Source organism: Oncorhynchus mykiss, chromosome 13 (genome assembly GCF_057628025.1).
Source record: "Oncorhynchus mykiss isolate SJ-2025 chromosome 13, ASM5762802v1, whole genome shotgun sequence".
Lineage (NCBI taxonomy): Eukaryota > Metazoa > Chordata > Actinopteri > Salmoniformes > Salmonidae > Oncorhynchus > Oncorhynchus mykiss.
Window position 1 is genome coordinate 58,685,126 of NC_143034.1, and position 16,705 is coordinate 58,701,830.

General features: G+C 41.9%; 1 protein-coding gene across 1 annotated transcript in view; it reads left to right on the forward strand.

The window, feature by feature from the left end:
• Window positions 1-4,497: 4,497 nt before the first annotated feature.
• LOC110486697 (speckle-type POZ protein) overlaps window positions 4,498-16,705 on the forward strand; it is a 103,413-nt gene continuing 91,205 nt past the window's right edge. Inside the window, exon 1 of the mRNA XM_021558476.3 lies at window positions 4,498-4,574. The gene's annotated coding sequence lies outside the window, so the exon portion shown is untranslated. The remainder of the gene's footprint in view (window positions 4,575-16,705) is intronic.

Genomic DNA, 16,705 nt, shown 5'->3' on the forward strand with positions numbered 1-16,705 from the left:
AATAATCTATGAAAGATTAAAGTCCACAAAATAAGATGCAATCTGTCTGTGAAAATCACATCTTTCATTTCAACGCTGTGACATTGTCACTTCACTGCTTCAACAGTTTTCACCAGGGCCACAACGTTTTGGAACGTTCAGATAGAACAAACATGCCTCTCCGACATGTAGAATAAGGAATCACATCAGCTCTATTTGTGGTATTTCTATCTACAACATTTTAGTGATGAACCTGGCCCTGGAATGAGATCAAATGTTTTATTTAACTAGGCAAGTCAGTTAAGAACAAATTTGTATTTTCAATGATGGCCTAGGAACAGTGGGTTAACTGCCTTGTTCAGTGGCAGACCTACAGATTTTTACCTTGTCAGCTCAGGTATTTGAACTTGCAACCTTTCGTTTACTAGTCCAACACTCTAACCACTAGGCTACCTTGCCACCCGATGGCAAGTAGTGCGGACAAAGTGGAGGAAATGGAGAAAAGGTTGGGGAAGCAACAGCTGTGCTGGAATGCGATCTTTATGGGTGACAGTTCTGATGATATGGAGTGGAAAGATGAGGGTCAAGGATCTGAATGGTCTGTAGTGGAAAGACATAGGAAGAAGAGAGATTATGATACTGAAAGCAGTGGAGTGTCTAGTATGGAAAGCATGAAGACACCATAAGGTAGGAAGTAATAGTAAAAATGTCTCGGAGTGGAAAGTTGTGATGGTGTTTGATGAGAACACAGGGCCTTATTTACACCCTATCCGATTAAAAGAGAGGCTAGAGAGGCTCAGAGATATAGAATCAGTCATGATGTATCATATGCAGATTGGTGGAACTACAGTGTGGACTCCTGTAGTAAGTGGACTTCCTTTCGGGGCTGATGCTTCTGCTGGTCCTGGCATGGTTTCAAGACCTGTTCAGAAATCTTGCGCTCTTGAATGTGCTTTGTCAAAGGACACTTTGATAATGAATAAAGTTGACTTCATAGCTTTCATTGGTAAGGTTATCAACACGGCTTTGGTTGTGGAAAGCAGAAATGCCAGGTTGAAGGTTATTGTGGAAATGGCAAAATAGTTATTGGAGGTAACAAATGTTACTGTGGAAAAGGTTGCTGACATGCTGAATAATCCTAAAGGTGGATTGTTTCAGAATGATATAGATTAAGTTTAATGGGATTGGGGGGCCTGGGAGGGATTTTGGGGGGAGCATGTGCTAGAAGTTAGTAGGGATTTATTTGATTATTTTATTTTATGCCTAACAGAAATATAAACGCAACATGTAAAGTGTTGGTCCCATGTTTCATGAGCTAAAATTAAAAGATCCCAGAAATCTTCCATATGCATAAAAAGCTTATTTCTCTCAAATGTGGTGCACATGTTTGTTTACATCCCTGTTAGTGAGCATTTCTTCTTTGTCAAGATAATCCATTGATTGGTGTGGCATATCAAGAAGCTGATTAAACAGCATAGTCATTACACAGTGCACCTTGTGCTTGGGACAATTAAAGGCCACTCTAAAATGTGCAGTTTTGTCACAAAACACAATGCCACAGATGTCTCAAGATTTGAGGGAGTGTGCAATTGGTATGCTAATTGTGGGAATGTCCACCAGAGCTGATTTCGGAGAATTTAATGTTCATAAGCCTCCTCCAATGTCAATTTGACAGTGTGTCTAACCGGCCTCACAAACGTAAACCACGTGTGACCACGCCAGCCCAGGACCTTCACATCCGGCTTTTTCACCTGCGGGATCGTCGGAGACGAGCGACCCGTACAGCTGATGAAACTGTGGGTTTGCACAACTGAAGAATTTCTGCACAAACTGTCATAAACTGTCTCAGGGAAGCTCATCTGCGTGCTTATCATCCTCAACAGGGCAAATGCTCACCTTCGATGGCCACTGGCACACTGGAGAAGTGTGCTCTTCATGGATGAATCCCAGTTTTAACTGTACCGGGCAGATGGCAGACATGGTGTATGGCACGTGTGGGCGAGCGGTTTGCTGATGTCAATGTTGTGAACAGAGTGCCCCACGGTGGCGGTGGGATTATGGTATGGGCAGGCATACGCTACGGACAATGAACACAATCACATTTTATCAATGGCAATTTCAATGCAAAGAGATACCGTGAGGAGATCCTGAGGCCCATTGTCGTGCCATTTATCTGACGCCATAACATATTGTTTCAGCATGATAATACACGGTCCCATGTCGCAATTATCTGAATACAATTCCTGGAAGCTGAAAATGTCCCAGTTCTTCCATGGCCTGCATATTCACCAGACACGTCACCCATTGAGCATGTTTAGGATGCTCTGGATCGACATGTATGACAGCTTGTTACAGTTCCCGCAAATATCCAGCAACTTCACACAGCCACTGAAGAGGAGTGGGACAACATTTCACAGGCCACAATCAACAGGCTGATAAACTCTATGCGAAGGAGATGTGTTGCGCTGCATGAGGCAAATGGTGTGACCAACAGATGCATATCTGTATTCCCATTCATGTAAAACCCATACATTTCAGTTGATTGATTTCCTTATATGAACTGTAACTCAGTAAAATCTTTGAAATTGTTGCATGTTCTTACAATGTTTTTATAATGGTGCCGGAGGGGATGGCTGCCGTTTTACGGGCTCCTAACCAACTGTGCTATTTGTTTGTTTTTTGCATTGTTTGTAACTTATTTTGTAGGGTGGTCATGGTTCACATCAAAACCATCATCCCGGAAACCCTAGACCCACTCCAATTCGCATAACGCCCCAACAGATCCACAGAGGACGCAATCTCAATCGCACTCCACACTGCCTTTTCCCACCTGGACAAAAGGAACACCTACTGTATGTGAGAATGCTGTTCATTGACTACAGCTCATCATTCAAGACCATAATGCCCACAAAGCTCATCGCTAAGCTAAGGACCCTGGGACTAAATACCTCCCTTTGCAACTGGATCCTGGACTTCCTGACTGGCCGCTTCCAGGTGGTAAATGATAGGCAACAACACATCTGCCCCACTGATCCTCCATACGGGGGCCCCTCAGGGGTGCGTGCTAAGTCCCCTCCTGTACTCCATGTTCACCCACGAATGCGTGGTTAAGCACCATCATTCTCCTACACCATAATTAAGTTTGCTGACGATCCAACAGTGGTGGGCCTGATCACCGACAAGGATGAGACAGCCTATAGGGAGGAGGTCAGATACCTGGCAATGTGGTGCCAGGACAACAACCTCTCCCTCAATGTGAGCAAGACAAAGGAGATGATCGTGGACTACAGGAAAATGATGGCTGAACAGGCCCCCATTAACAATGATGGGGCTGTAGTGGAGAGAATTTCAAGTTCCTTGGTGTCCTCATCACCAACAAACTATCATGGTCCAAACACACCAAGACAGTCGCGAAGAGGGCACGACAACACCTTTTCTCCCTTCGGAGACTAAATAGATTTGGAATTTGTCCCCAGATCCTCAAAAAGTTCTACAACTGCACCATCGAGAGCATCCGGACCGGTTGTATCACCTCTTGATATGGCAACTGCTCGGAATCTGACCGTAAGGTGTTAGAGAGGGCAGTGCATACGGCCCAATACATCACTGGGTCCAAGATTCCTGCCATCCAGGAGCTATATACTTGGTGGTGTCAGAGGAAGGCCCAAAAAATTGTCAAAGACTCCAGTCACCCAAGTCATAGACTGTTCTCTCTGCTACCGCACAACAAATGATACCGGAGCGCCAAGTCTAGGTCCAAAAGGTTCCTTAACAGCTTCTACCCCAAGTCATAAGACTGCTGAACAATTAATAAAATGGCTCCCCTGACTATTTACACTGTTTTTACACTGCTGCTACTTCACTGTTTATTATCTATGCATAGTCACTTTACCCCTACCTACATGAACAAATGACCTCGACTAACTTGTATCCCAGCATATTGACTCGGGACCGGTACCCCGTGCCTCGTTATTGTTATGTAATTTTATTGAAGAAGAAGAGGAAGAAGAAGACTGTATCATCAGGATTTTTCACATACTGACAGTCCTATCACAGCATGGCAATTATATACTGTATATAATTTATACTTTATTGTAAACCAATTCAAAATATATTTTTGTTTTATTTATTTTATTTCAACTTTATTTAACCAGGTAGGCAAGTTGAGAACAAGTTCTCATTTACAATTGCGACCTGGCCAAGATAAAGCAAAGCAGTTCGACAGATACAACGACACAGAGTTACACATGGAAATACAATAAGTTTACAACAGAGTATACAAGCATTACAAACGACAGTGAGGGGAATACAGACAATACATTATTTTTTTGCTATGAGAAGAATGAATTGTGTTTATTTAATGTTCAATTTAATTCTCAAAAAGAATAAACAGAGGTTTTTGACTCGTATATTTACATTAATAAATGTATTAATAAGACATGTACATACATTAATAAAGTATTTAGCTAAAATAACAAAGCATGGCAATGTTTTGGTATGGGCGTGCATACTTTCGTCACAGGCATAACCCGGATGTAGAGTGCCAGTGCTGACAACAAAAAAATCCTATCCTGTCGTGGAACAGACTGAAAAAGGTGAGTTTTAAAACAAAAGGAAACATTGCTTTGAACACATTCTAAACTTTGCTTGTACTCGCTTTCATTCTGAGACCAAACACCAGTGAACGTGTGAGTTTGGTATCTGACAGGAATACGTAAGGCACTTAGCCAACTTGTATCTATCTATTTTACCTTCTCAACAATCTCGACTGTTGATGTTCGAGATAGCAAGCTACACTTAACCAGCTAGCGAGCTAACGTTAGCTAGCTAACTAGCCAGCAGACTGGTAGCTAGCTCGTTGGAAGCAAGCCCTGACAAATCGTCTACCAAACATTAGCTAATCGTGCTAAAATGTAGCAAACTACTTGTTGTAGTTTCCTACTTAGCCAGCTTGCTAGCTAGTTGGTTAGCCAGCTGAGCTAGTTAGCTAGCCAATCTACGCTGCCTTGCGCTTGTCTGACAATGGTTTGACAGCTGGTTTTAGCTTGACCATTTGTGAAGGAAATATTAATTTTTATGCAGTTGCTGTGCGGGAAAGAGGTGGGTTATTCCTAGAAATGAATACATGAGTAATTCTCACAGGGGCCCTGTGCGTAAGTAAAAGCTTCTTCTTTTTTTGCCACATTATGAACCCACAATTTGCTCTGAAGCCACCATCCCACAACTCCCGGTATCCTGCCAAATAGTGACCATCACTTGTCTCCCGTATTTGTTTGCATGAGTTGTGCAGCACAGTGTCATTTGCCAGAAACGGAACAGTTGTCTTTTGCCAGAAACTGAGCTCCATAGAGAATGTGAAGAGCCAGGCTGAGGGGTTGCTGCATTGCAGAATAAGGTCCTGCCTAAAGATGAGCAAACTCTGAAATTGTCAGTATGGTTAACCACGCACAGACAGAGAGAATTAAGGTGGCAGATGTTTTTTAAGTGGGCGTTTTGGGGAACGGCTGGTATTTCACCAAATAAAATGTTGACGCAAGATTAGTTTTAGTACATGAAGTGCTGTGGGAATTCTCAATCATTCTTGTGTGGTCCTTCAGCATTTTTCTAGATTGTAAACACATGCAGGTTGAAACTGAGGGAGCAATGTTGGAGTTTAGTTGAGCATCTGAGTGGTTTAGTGAGGTATGCTCTGAGACAGCATAGATAACTACTGGGACACCCACTACAGTCCCAGTCCTAAAAGCTGCCCTCAAGGAGCTGCACAAGACGTACTCATTCACCTGCCACACACCTGCTCCAACAGACACCTCAAAACTGATAGGCCTACACTATATCAGTGTAAGTGAGAGTTTTGGCTCTATTGATGAGGAAAATGGGGCCTGTGAAATTCTGAAGACAAACAGGTGTTTAGTTGTGGCTTGAGTGCAGAGACTTCATCTTGGCAGCTGTTTAACTGGGAAAGTAATTTTGGTGTGAGTGGAGTACTTGTCTGACTGGAGTACTTACCTTGATTTGACATGCTGGCCTCAACAGTCAGTGTGGCTGTGCTGAGAGACAGCCATCTCATAATGGTAAGAGAACTGTTATCAACAGGAATGTTTTTCTCTGTATGAAGACAAATTTTGTACGTGCTTCCAGACTGCGTTGACAGGAAAGGATCCTCAGAGCAGGCACAGGTTTCCATTGTTCCGTAGTTAAAGTCAGGCTGTAGTCAGTGATTAGGCCAAAATGGTAAAAGACATTTCCGTTGCACAACACCTTCATGACCATGACTGGCGATGGAACACTTCAAAAGTTACTGGTACTGCAATGCCTACCTAGTCGTTTCACTGCACGCAAACCCCTAGCCAGCCACCACTTCCCAGCCAACTCCATCCATTCTATGTTATGATATGTTAAATTGGACAGCACTCGATTTAGTGGAGATGCACTCTACACAACATCCCCCGGCCCTCCTCACCATCCATAGGACAAAACACTTTGTTTTATTTACGTGAGGTGCTTCTGTAACTGCTAGGAATAACAGCCAATCGAAGTGGATAGCGGAGGGCAAGCTAATGTAATCTGACAGCAATGGAGTGGTAGAGGCCGCTCAGGCATCGTAAAGCTGTCGCTGTTTAAGCTCCTAAATTTGTCGCTAATACCCGCCAGCCTCCGCTTCCACATGGCCACAGAGCCGTGAAGAGAAGAGCACTGGAGTGTGCATCCTGGCAGTTTAGTTGTGTAACTGTGTCTTTCCACCTGTGTTAAGTATATATATGTATTTATAATGGGTGTGTGTGCAGCTCCAGTAAATGTGTGTGAGTCAGTGTGACACTACAGGTACAGCTTTAGAAGAAGCCCATTTCTCACAATGCTGATTACTTGTGAGGGAATGCAACAAGTATTGAATTAGTTTGCTGAGAGGTTGGAAATTGAAATATGGATTGGGGTCGCAAATGCCTGCCTGTGCTATTGGCTGTTTCAGATGTGTGGGATGAAATGTATTTTGTGTGACTGATGCAGACAGTGGCGGTATCTAATGGTTTTCCTCTGCTCGTTCCTGCACTCCAATAACAAGATGGGAGCAGGAGTGACACAGACAAAGTGGATGTTTTTAGTCACCTTAAAGAGGCGCCAGGCCATTTTTCAGCCAGAAGAACACCAAGCCTGCCGCTCTTCCATTACATTATGGCATCCATTTTAAAGTGAAAGACACACCCAAGGCCGGTTTCTCAAAAGCATCATAAGGTTAATTAAGTTCATCGTTAGAGCCTTCGTAGGAGCTTTGTTAAATCCAAGCTTTTTCCACAAACCATCGTTATTAACGTTGCACTTGAAAATGCTTGGAATTTAATGCTTGCCTCAGAACAGCTAAGTGCGCAGAACAGAACAGCGCCGTTAGATGCCCTCCCACGTAATTTTAAATACAGAAGATCTCCGCTAAACAGAATCAAATGGTTTATCTGTCTCTCTGTGACTGCCGATAAATACAGAGTTGTCAATGTCTTTGCAATTAATTCCAAGCTTCGTTTAAAAAGATTATTCAAATGAAAACCAAGATCTGCATTCAAATATAAACAGTAAGCTATAGGCCTTTTTCAATCAAAAAAATAAATTTCATGTTCAATCAATTGTTCTATTTTGCTAATTTCTCTAATTTGACTCAATATATTTCATGGTGTGTAGCCTAACATGTGCAATGATGTGCCAAATCGGGGACTTAGTGCATTTTATTGGGTAAGCAATACGAATAAGACGCCTCAATATTTGCAGCTTTAGGTGGTAACTTCTGTCTAAGTTCTGATCCGTCGTCAGTATTGTGAAATCATTCTAATGTTAAGGCAAGATTTTTAATGGAGAAAGCTAATCCGAGAGCAGCACTGCCTTTTCTTTCCAGCCTATCAGTATCGACACATGCTCCTACAACGCCCTTAGCGACCATTCTCTCTGCGTGGTATTTTGGGAAAGGCGTATTACATCTTTGGCCGTTATTGGAAAGATACATTGTTGAAACACTCGTAAGTGTAAATTCCATCGGTATCGGGAAACCGGGCACAGCTCATTGCATCTGCCATTTAGATGTATTTAAATGTGCTGCTGTGCTGGTAGCGGTTTAGCTTAGTGAGCGTCTGGCTGGCTGGGTGTGGAGAGTGTGGGCTGGAGGCCTGCCTGGTCTGGGGGCTTGAGGCCTACTTCTCCCTGGCCGAGTAGCCTTGCCGCTGACCCCGAGAAGCTATCTGAATATCAATGACAATGCAGTGATTTAGAAGCGGCTGTGGCCCCAAAGTCAGATCTAATCGTGCTGGTATTTACTGCCATTTGAGCTTGGAAAGCAGCAGTTGACCATCTTGCTGTTGTGATGCGAGTCCAATTGAATTCAAAGGTAATTTCCATGTGGCTGTTTGGTATTTGGGGAATGAATCACCCATCTAGGGTTGGGTGAGACAGGGTTTAAGCGCTGTGCAAATTCAAGGTCAAAGGTGAAATGATTCAAAGAGATGCCCAGACAGGGATGGAGGGAGAAAGATAAGTGAGACTTTACAGAGGGAGATACTAAACTATCCTAAATTGGGAGTGAGAGCAATGGGTTTAATGCAGGTGGAGTGAGGAGTGTTATGTGCAAAGATGGCGATAAAAAGATGAACAAATCTAGATAAGATGGAACGAGAAAAGGAGTTATATAGTAGGTGAGTCAGAGGTATAGAGAGAGCGAGTGAGATGGGGGGGGTGATGTTGGGGTGGAAGAGGATTGTGGTAGTGAAATCGATAGTTCATACCATTCTGAAATTGAGTTTTTTTTGTTGTCAGAGAAACAGGTATGGAGGGTATAATATGAAATGGCTCTGGCTGAGGACCGTTACTCGAGCAGCAGTATCGATTCCTGGGCCATGTTCCAATTATAGTTGGGTGTTTTTTTTCCCCGAGGCCCTCGTTCCGCAGCCCTTAAAAAGCTGGGGACAAGGCCGGACAAAGGTTTTGGGTGCCGACTGACTTTGTCTTAACGCTTCCCCAAAGCGGCCCACTTTTTCAGTCATCAAAGAAGTTAGCTGGGAAATATTGTGTGCTGTCTCACTGGGTCTCTGAGGACATCACTAGAGAATGGAGATTTCCCCCATGGCCGTCCCTCTTAAGAGATTCACTGGCATTACAGCATAAAGAGAAAATAATCTTGTTTGTGTGTAGGTTTGTCAGTGTGTGTCTGTGGCTAAGTGGATTTGAGTTTCTCTGTTGTGGGAGTGGGTTTGCATAACCTATGTGCAGGAAACATACATTTTTGTACACTTGTGTGATTGAGTGTGTGTATTTGTGGGGGCAGGTTGGAAAAACAACACCAGGTTGCTGAATGGCAGTAGAATGACAGCAGATTGCTCTGTGGCTTCCTCCACGCTGCACTTAGCCGTTCATTGTGTGTGCAGCCAGACATGAGCAGAGAAATTGCAGCTGTTTGTTGCCTTTGTTCCTGGAGGATTTCCAAGGTAAAATGGCATGTAATTCCCAGCCTGATGTCCTTGCCTTTGTGCCTGCTTTTAGAGAGCCTTATCTGGGTTTGGAAGGGGGCTGCTGGATTGTGGAATAATGTAGGACAACTTTCTGGTACTCTTGAGGTTCAGTAAAGAGTTATTGTGTTGTCTGTCTCTACTAGTGGACTCTCCTCTTTCTCTAGCGTCTGTCCCGTCTGTATTTTATTCCTTCTCTCTCCCTCCCATCTCTCCAAATAATGTCAGGCTCATGCAATATGTTGTTTCCCCACTTGTGTGTTAATGAAGTGGATGAATATTCATGAGGCAGAGCTGACATCGCTGTGGAGATCTTGTCAAGGGAATATGGAGTGGCAGGGCTAGACATTAACTTTTTGCTTGTCATGCCACTAACACCATTTGCACTTCATTGTATGATCAAGGACCCATGCATTACTATATTTTTTTACCATAGAGAATCAGACCCAAATGTATGCTACACTCTTTGCGTAGTCGAGCCCGTCTCAAAATACAACACTGCCCCTGGAGGATGGTTAGCCACCCTTGGTAGCCTATAAAATAGTGCAACGTTACAATTACAACAAAATACTTTTCCCTACAGGGCTCGACATTATGGGCGTCCCGTTGTCCCTGTGATGATGATAAATGTTTTAAAACGGACTGTTTTAAATTCATCCAACCACTGCACATAAAATTAAAAAAATTCCGCTGATGCAACAGATCAGACCGTTTAGCTTAAAATGTTGATAGTTTTATTTCTTTATATTATCAGCTCAACAATGCGCACATACATGGCTGTAGGCTATGCGCGAATGTTCCCGAATGCAATTAGCAGGAAAATTGTTTTCTCAAAAGTGCACCGCATGCACCAGTGGTTTCATGTAAAATTTAAGGGGAGATCTAAAGATGCATTAAATAGCATGGCTTACTAATATGACTAGGATTATGCTGTTGGACAATAAAATAACGTTGCTTCGAAAACCAGTAGAACATGAGAATCATGCTGTTTTCAATAGCGTATTAAGTGTTAATAAAATAATTCCCTCAACATTTCTATGGTTGTATTTTGGCTATGCTAGGCTACTTTGAAACAAGGTACATGCTTCATAAAATTACATTAAATGTCCAAGTTTTAAACCATTATGTTTATGGTTAAATAGTTTAAAATGCGAACCGCCACCTGCTCAGATTTAAGGTGGGTGATGTGTGGTGCGCCACAGGCACTGTCCTTCACTCTCCAGTCTTGTGACCATTTGATCTGAAGGAACCGTGCCTCCAGTATGTCGACAGAATCAAGCCTTTAGATGCCCATGTTAATTATCCTTCATTATATTTGTCAATCATCACTATATTTTTGTAATTAAGTCTCATTAAAGTTTGGCCACATTTTTTTAGCACCTCATGTCAGCATCGGTTTGACCATGAAGCTGTAGCCAATATGCATATCACCTACATTTTGACATGTAGGATTTTTTTTATTTCTGTACATTAATAAAACTAGGGGTGTGAACATTTAAATAATGTTGGGATCCTTAAAGTTAAGAAAAAGCCCTAACCGAACCCCCACCCCACATATTAAAGTCATAATGCAGTTATCCCACTCCCCCCCCCCCCCCCCTTTGTTATAGCCTAACTAGACTATGGCTATAAAGGCTGACAGAATGTAGTGTAATTTAAATAAACTCAGAGAGGAAGAGGTGAACTTGAGGCTACTTTGGTGGAAGACAATTAAGACATTGCGAGATGCAGATTACCAAGACGTGTACGGTTCTGCCTGCCCCTCCTCTCTCTCCCTCATGCTGGCCTGCCTGCTCTTTCTCTTCGCTAATGACCCAAGTGTGTGTGTTCAGTCTTTGGTCTGTTGCATGTAGAATATCCTCGCTTAGGCTATTCATGGCACTGGTGTTGGCGGTATACAGTATCTTCGGGCCAGTCTTGCACTGGGTAGGCTTCTCTTAGTTGCTTAGTGGGTAGGGGTGTTTCTGTCTCATATGAAATTACAGTAGGCTACTGGTGTAGCCTGTATTGATTACCCTTTTCAGATATAATGATGTGTCCTCTTGAAAGCGCCTCGGTTACGACATGCTTGTTTGTCTGTTAGGGTAGGCTACACTACATCTTTTTAAACGGTAGCGTCCCACTTCGCCAACAGCCAGTGAAATTGCAGGGCGCCAAATTCAAAACAACAAACAAACAAACTTCCTCAACCATACAAGTATTATACATTTACATATACATATTTATACATTTTAAAGGTAATTAAGATCAATTATGTTAGGTCAGCGCCTAGCCACAGAAAAGCATACAGCCATTTTCCAAAGAAGGAGAGGTGTCACAAAAGACAGGAATAGTGTTAAAATTAATCACTAACCTTTGATCTTCACTGTACGGCACTCCCAGGACTCCATGTTTGACAAATGTGTGTTTTGTTCGGTAAGGTTCATCTTTATGTCCAAAAACCTAATTTGCAATTGGTGCGTTACGTTCAGAAATGCATTGTCTCAAACTAGAGGTCGACTGATTAATCGGAATGGCCGATTAATTAGGGCCGATTTCAAGTTTTCATAACAATCGGAAATGGGTATTTCTGGAAACCAAATTTTTGGTATTTTTAATTTTCTTTACACCTTTTATTTAACTAGGCAAGTCAGTTAACCTCTAGCGTCGCGCAAACCCGTATCCGGGAGCGTAATCATAGCCTCAAGCTCATTACCATAACGCAACGTTAACTATTCATGAAAATCGGCAATGAAATGAAAGAAATATATTGACTCACAAGCTTAGCCTTTTGTTAACAACACTGTCATCTCAGATTTTCAAAATATGCTTTTCAACCATAGCTACACAAGCATTTGTGTAAGAGTATTGATAGCATAGCATTAAGCCTAGCATTCAGCAGGCATTTTCACAAAAACAAGAAAAGCATTCAAATAAAATCATTTACCTTTGAATAACTTCGGATGTTTTCAATGAGGAGACTCAGTTAGATAGCAAATGTTCATTTTTTTCCAAAAATATTATTTGTGTAGGAGAAATCGCTCCGTTTTGTTCATCACGTTTGGCTAAGAAAACCCCCCGAAAATTCAGTCATTACAACGCCAAACTTTTTTCCAAATTAACCCCATAATATTGACAAACATGGCAAACGTTGTTTAGAATCAATCCTCAAGGTGTTTTCACATATCTATTAGATGATAAATCATTTGTGGCAGTTGGGTTTCTCCTCGGAAGCAAACAGAAAAATACATGCAGCTGGAGATTAAGCAATAATTGAGACGGAGGACACCAAGCGGCCAGCTGGTATATTTAGTGTAAAATGATAAATCTTCCAATGATATGCCTACAAATACGTCACAATGCTGTCGACACTATGGGCAAACGACAGAAAGTCTAAGCTCATTCGTGACCCATACACAGCCATATAAGGACTCATTGAAACACAGCGCCTTCAAAATCTGGGGGTACTTCCTGTTTGAAATTTCTTCTTGGTTTCGCCTGTAGCATCAGTTCTGTGGCACTCACAGACAATATCTTTGCAGATTTGGAAACGTCAGAGTTTTCTTTCCAAAGCTGTCAATTATATGCATAGTCGAGCATCTTTTCGTGACAAAATATCGCGCTTAAAACGGGACTGTTTTTTTATCCAAAAATTAAAAGAGGAATCAAAGAATATATATATATATATATCAAAGAAGTTAAGAAAAAATTCTTATTTACAATGACGTCCTAGGAACGGTCGGTTAACTGCCTCGTTCAGGGGCAGAATGACAGATTTTTACCCTGTCAGCCTCGGGGACAGTTTGGGCCGCCTGGCTCGTTGCGAACTAATTTGCCAGAATTTTACGTAATTATGACAACATTGAAGGTTGTACAATTTAACAGGAATGTTTAGACTTTGATGCCACCCATTAGATAAAATACGTAACGGTTCCTTATTTCACTGAAATAATAAATGTTTTGTTTTCGAGATGATAGTTTCCTGATTTGACCATATTAATGACCTAAGGCTGGTATTTCTGTGTTATTATGTTATAATTAAGTCTATGATTTGATAGAGCAGTCTGACTGAGCGATGGTAGGCATCAGCAAGCTCGTAAGCATTCATTCAAACAGCACTTTCGTGCGTTTTGCCAGCAGCTCTTCGTTGTGCTTCAAGCATTGCGCTGTTTAGGACTTCAAGTCTATCAACTCTCAAGATTAGGCTGGTGTAAGCGATGTGAAATGGCTAGCTAGTTAGCGGAGTGCGCGCTAATAGCATTTGAAACGTCACTCGCTCTGAGACTTGGAGTGGTTGTTCCCCTTGCTCTGCATGGGTAACGATGCTTCGAGGATGGCTGTTGTCGATGTGTTCCTGGTTTGAGCCCAGGTAGGGGTGAGGAGAGGGACGGAAGCTGTATTGTTACACTGGCAATACTGAAGTGCCTATAAGAACATCCAATAGTCAAATGTTAATGAAATACAAATGGTATAGAGGGAAATAGTCCTATAATTCCTATAATAACTACAACCTAAAACTTCTTACCTGGGAATATTGAAGACTCATGTTAAAAGGAACCATCAGCTTTCATATGTTCTCATGTTCTGAGCAAGGAACTTAAACGTTAGCTTTCTTACGTGGCACATATGACATCCATAAGTCTAAATATTCCTGTTAAATTGTACAACCTTCAATGTTGTTACTTTTATTTTTTCCTTAACACTTTGTTTTTGCATTATTTAAACCAAATTGAACATGTTTCATTATTTATTTGAGGCTAAATTGATTTTATTGATCTATTATATTAAGTTAAAATAAGTGTTCATTCAATATTGTTGTAATTGTCATTATTACACTTAAAAAAATAATAAATAAATACAATTGGCCGCTTAATCGTTATCGGCTTTTTGGTCCTCCAATAATCGGTATCGGCGTTGAAAAATCATAATCGGTCTACCTCTATCTCAAACAAACATCCGGTGAAAGTGCAGAGAGCCACATCAATTTACAGAAATACTCATCATAAACATTGATCTAAGATACAAGTGTTATACATACGATTATAGATAAACTTCTCCTTAATGCAACCGCTGTGTCAGATTTTAAAAACTTCATGGTAAAAGCACACCATGCAATTATGTTAGGTCAGCGCCTAGCCACAAAAAAAAAACACAGCCATTTTTCAACCAAGGAGAGGTGTCACAACTCAGAAATAGCATAATAAATATTCACTTAACTCTGATCTTCATTGGAATGCACTCCCATGAATCCCAGTTCCACAATAAATGTTTGTTTTGTTTGATAAAGTCTATCATTTATGTCCAAATAACTCCTTCTTGTTAGCGTGTTTAGTTCACAAATCCAAATTCACAAGGCGCAGGCACTTAGGCCAGATGAAAAGTCAAAACAGTTCCATTACAGTTCGTAGAAACATGTCAAACGATGAATATAATCAATCTTTAGGATGTTTTTATCATAAATCTTCATTGATATTCCAACCGGACAATTCCTTTGCCTTTAGAAATTAAAGGGAACGCAGCTCACGGCCGCGCTCGTGACTTAGCTCATGGCATTCTGCCAGACCTCTGGTTCAAACAGCTCTTATTCGCTCCCCCTTCATAGTAGAAGCCTGAAACAAGGTTCTAAAGACTGTTGACATCTAGTGGAAGCCTTAGGAAGTGCAATATGACCCCATAGACACTGTATATTGGATAGGCAATGACTTGAAAAACTACAAACCACAGATTTCCCACTTCCTGGTTGGATGTTTTCTCAGGTTTTTGCCTGCCATATGAGTTCTGTTATACTCAGACGTCATTCAAACAGTTTTAGAAACTTCAGTGTTTTCTATCCAAATGTACTAATTATATGCATATTCTCGCTGTTTACTCTAGGCACCTTATTCATCCAAGCTACTCAATACTGCCCCCCAGTCCCAAAGAAGTTAAACAGAACCCCCACAACATTGGCAGTTTAAACGTTAAGAAAAAATGTCCATTTGGCACATCCCTAGAAATAACATTACTCTAATGTTGGCCTCTGATCCAATTCTGATTAGAGTAATTGTTTGATATTGTGATTTTTGTATGAGTCATTTTTACTTCAACTTAAATCTACTTAAATCTATATTCTTCAGCCCATTTCAGAAATAAAAGCTCAATGTATATGATGTATGCTGTGCTTACTTCTCTCACACATTGCCAATGTATCTCTCATCTTCTTTCATTATTTCTGCTTTGCTTTATTATTTCTGTATTGCTTTTCAGTGTACAAATACTCTACCTCTTTTTGCTTGGCAGCCTTTCATTTGAATTCTCGCTCTCTCATTCTTTTTCCCTCTTCCTTTCTCTCTCTCCTCCATTGCTCCATACCTCTGTCTCCATGGCAGGGGATGTCAGACCCCTGCAGTCCACCGCTAAAGCATCTCATGCGATCTGTAAAATCTTTGATCTCACGGCATCCATGCACTGAGCCACAACAGCAAAGTGTGTGGATGTTGCGGCACAAGAAAGAAACGTGTGCATGTGACATTGTGTGTGTGCTCAAAAACCTTTAATTTGGCAGTGTGAGGGTGTCAGCATTTGTGGGAGAAACTCTTAATAAGAGGGAAGAGCTTGTCCTCTCTCTGCTTGTTCTCTCTCTGCTTGTTCCTGTTGGGCTTTTTCCTAGTGTGTCCTTTCCTTTCTTCTGTCGTTTGATAGAGCAGTAGTTTAATCAGTTGATATTTAACCCTGTCAGCTCCAGACAGTTAGACAGATCTCCAGACTCATTCTCCCAGACATGCTCCCTATGGTCAGGGAAGGGTGGAGTCTGGTCAATTCATTACAAGACCCCTCCATCTTCATAAATCCACACACCAGCTAGCTATCTATAGGCTATACAACCCACTGTCAATTTACCTGTCTCATCACTCACTAAAACTCACTAAAACTGCTGCTGGGAGAGCAAGAGCATATGTTGTTGATGATATTGAAAATGGGGTTACATTCCCCACTAACTTTGGGGGTAGCACCCTGACTTTGGGGGCAGCAGCCGAACTTAAGCAGCTAATTACAGTGTAATTGATCCAAGCTTCTTGGGGGCAGCAATGGAGGCAGACAGCCCTTTGAATATGCCCCACTGTCATCTCCTTGACACCTCAGGGTCCTGATGACAGGGAAGGACACTCATCTTGTCTGTCTCTCTGTCCCTCGCTCCTCTGACAGTGTGTGTGTGGGCTGTGTCCTGCCCCCCCCCCCCCCCCCCCCTGTCCGGCCGTCCGCTCTCCTCGCCCCTCGACTGATCAAAG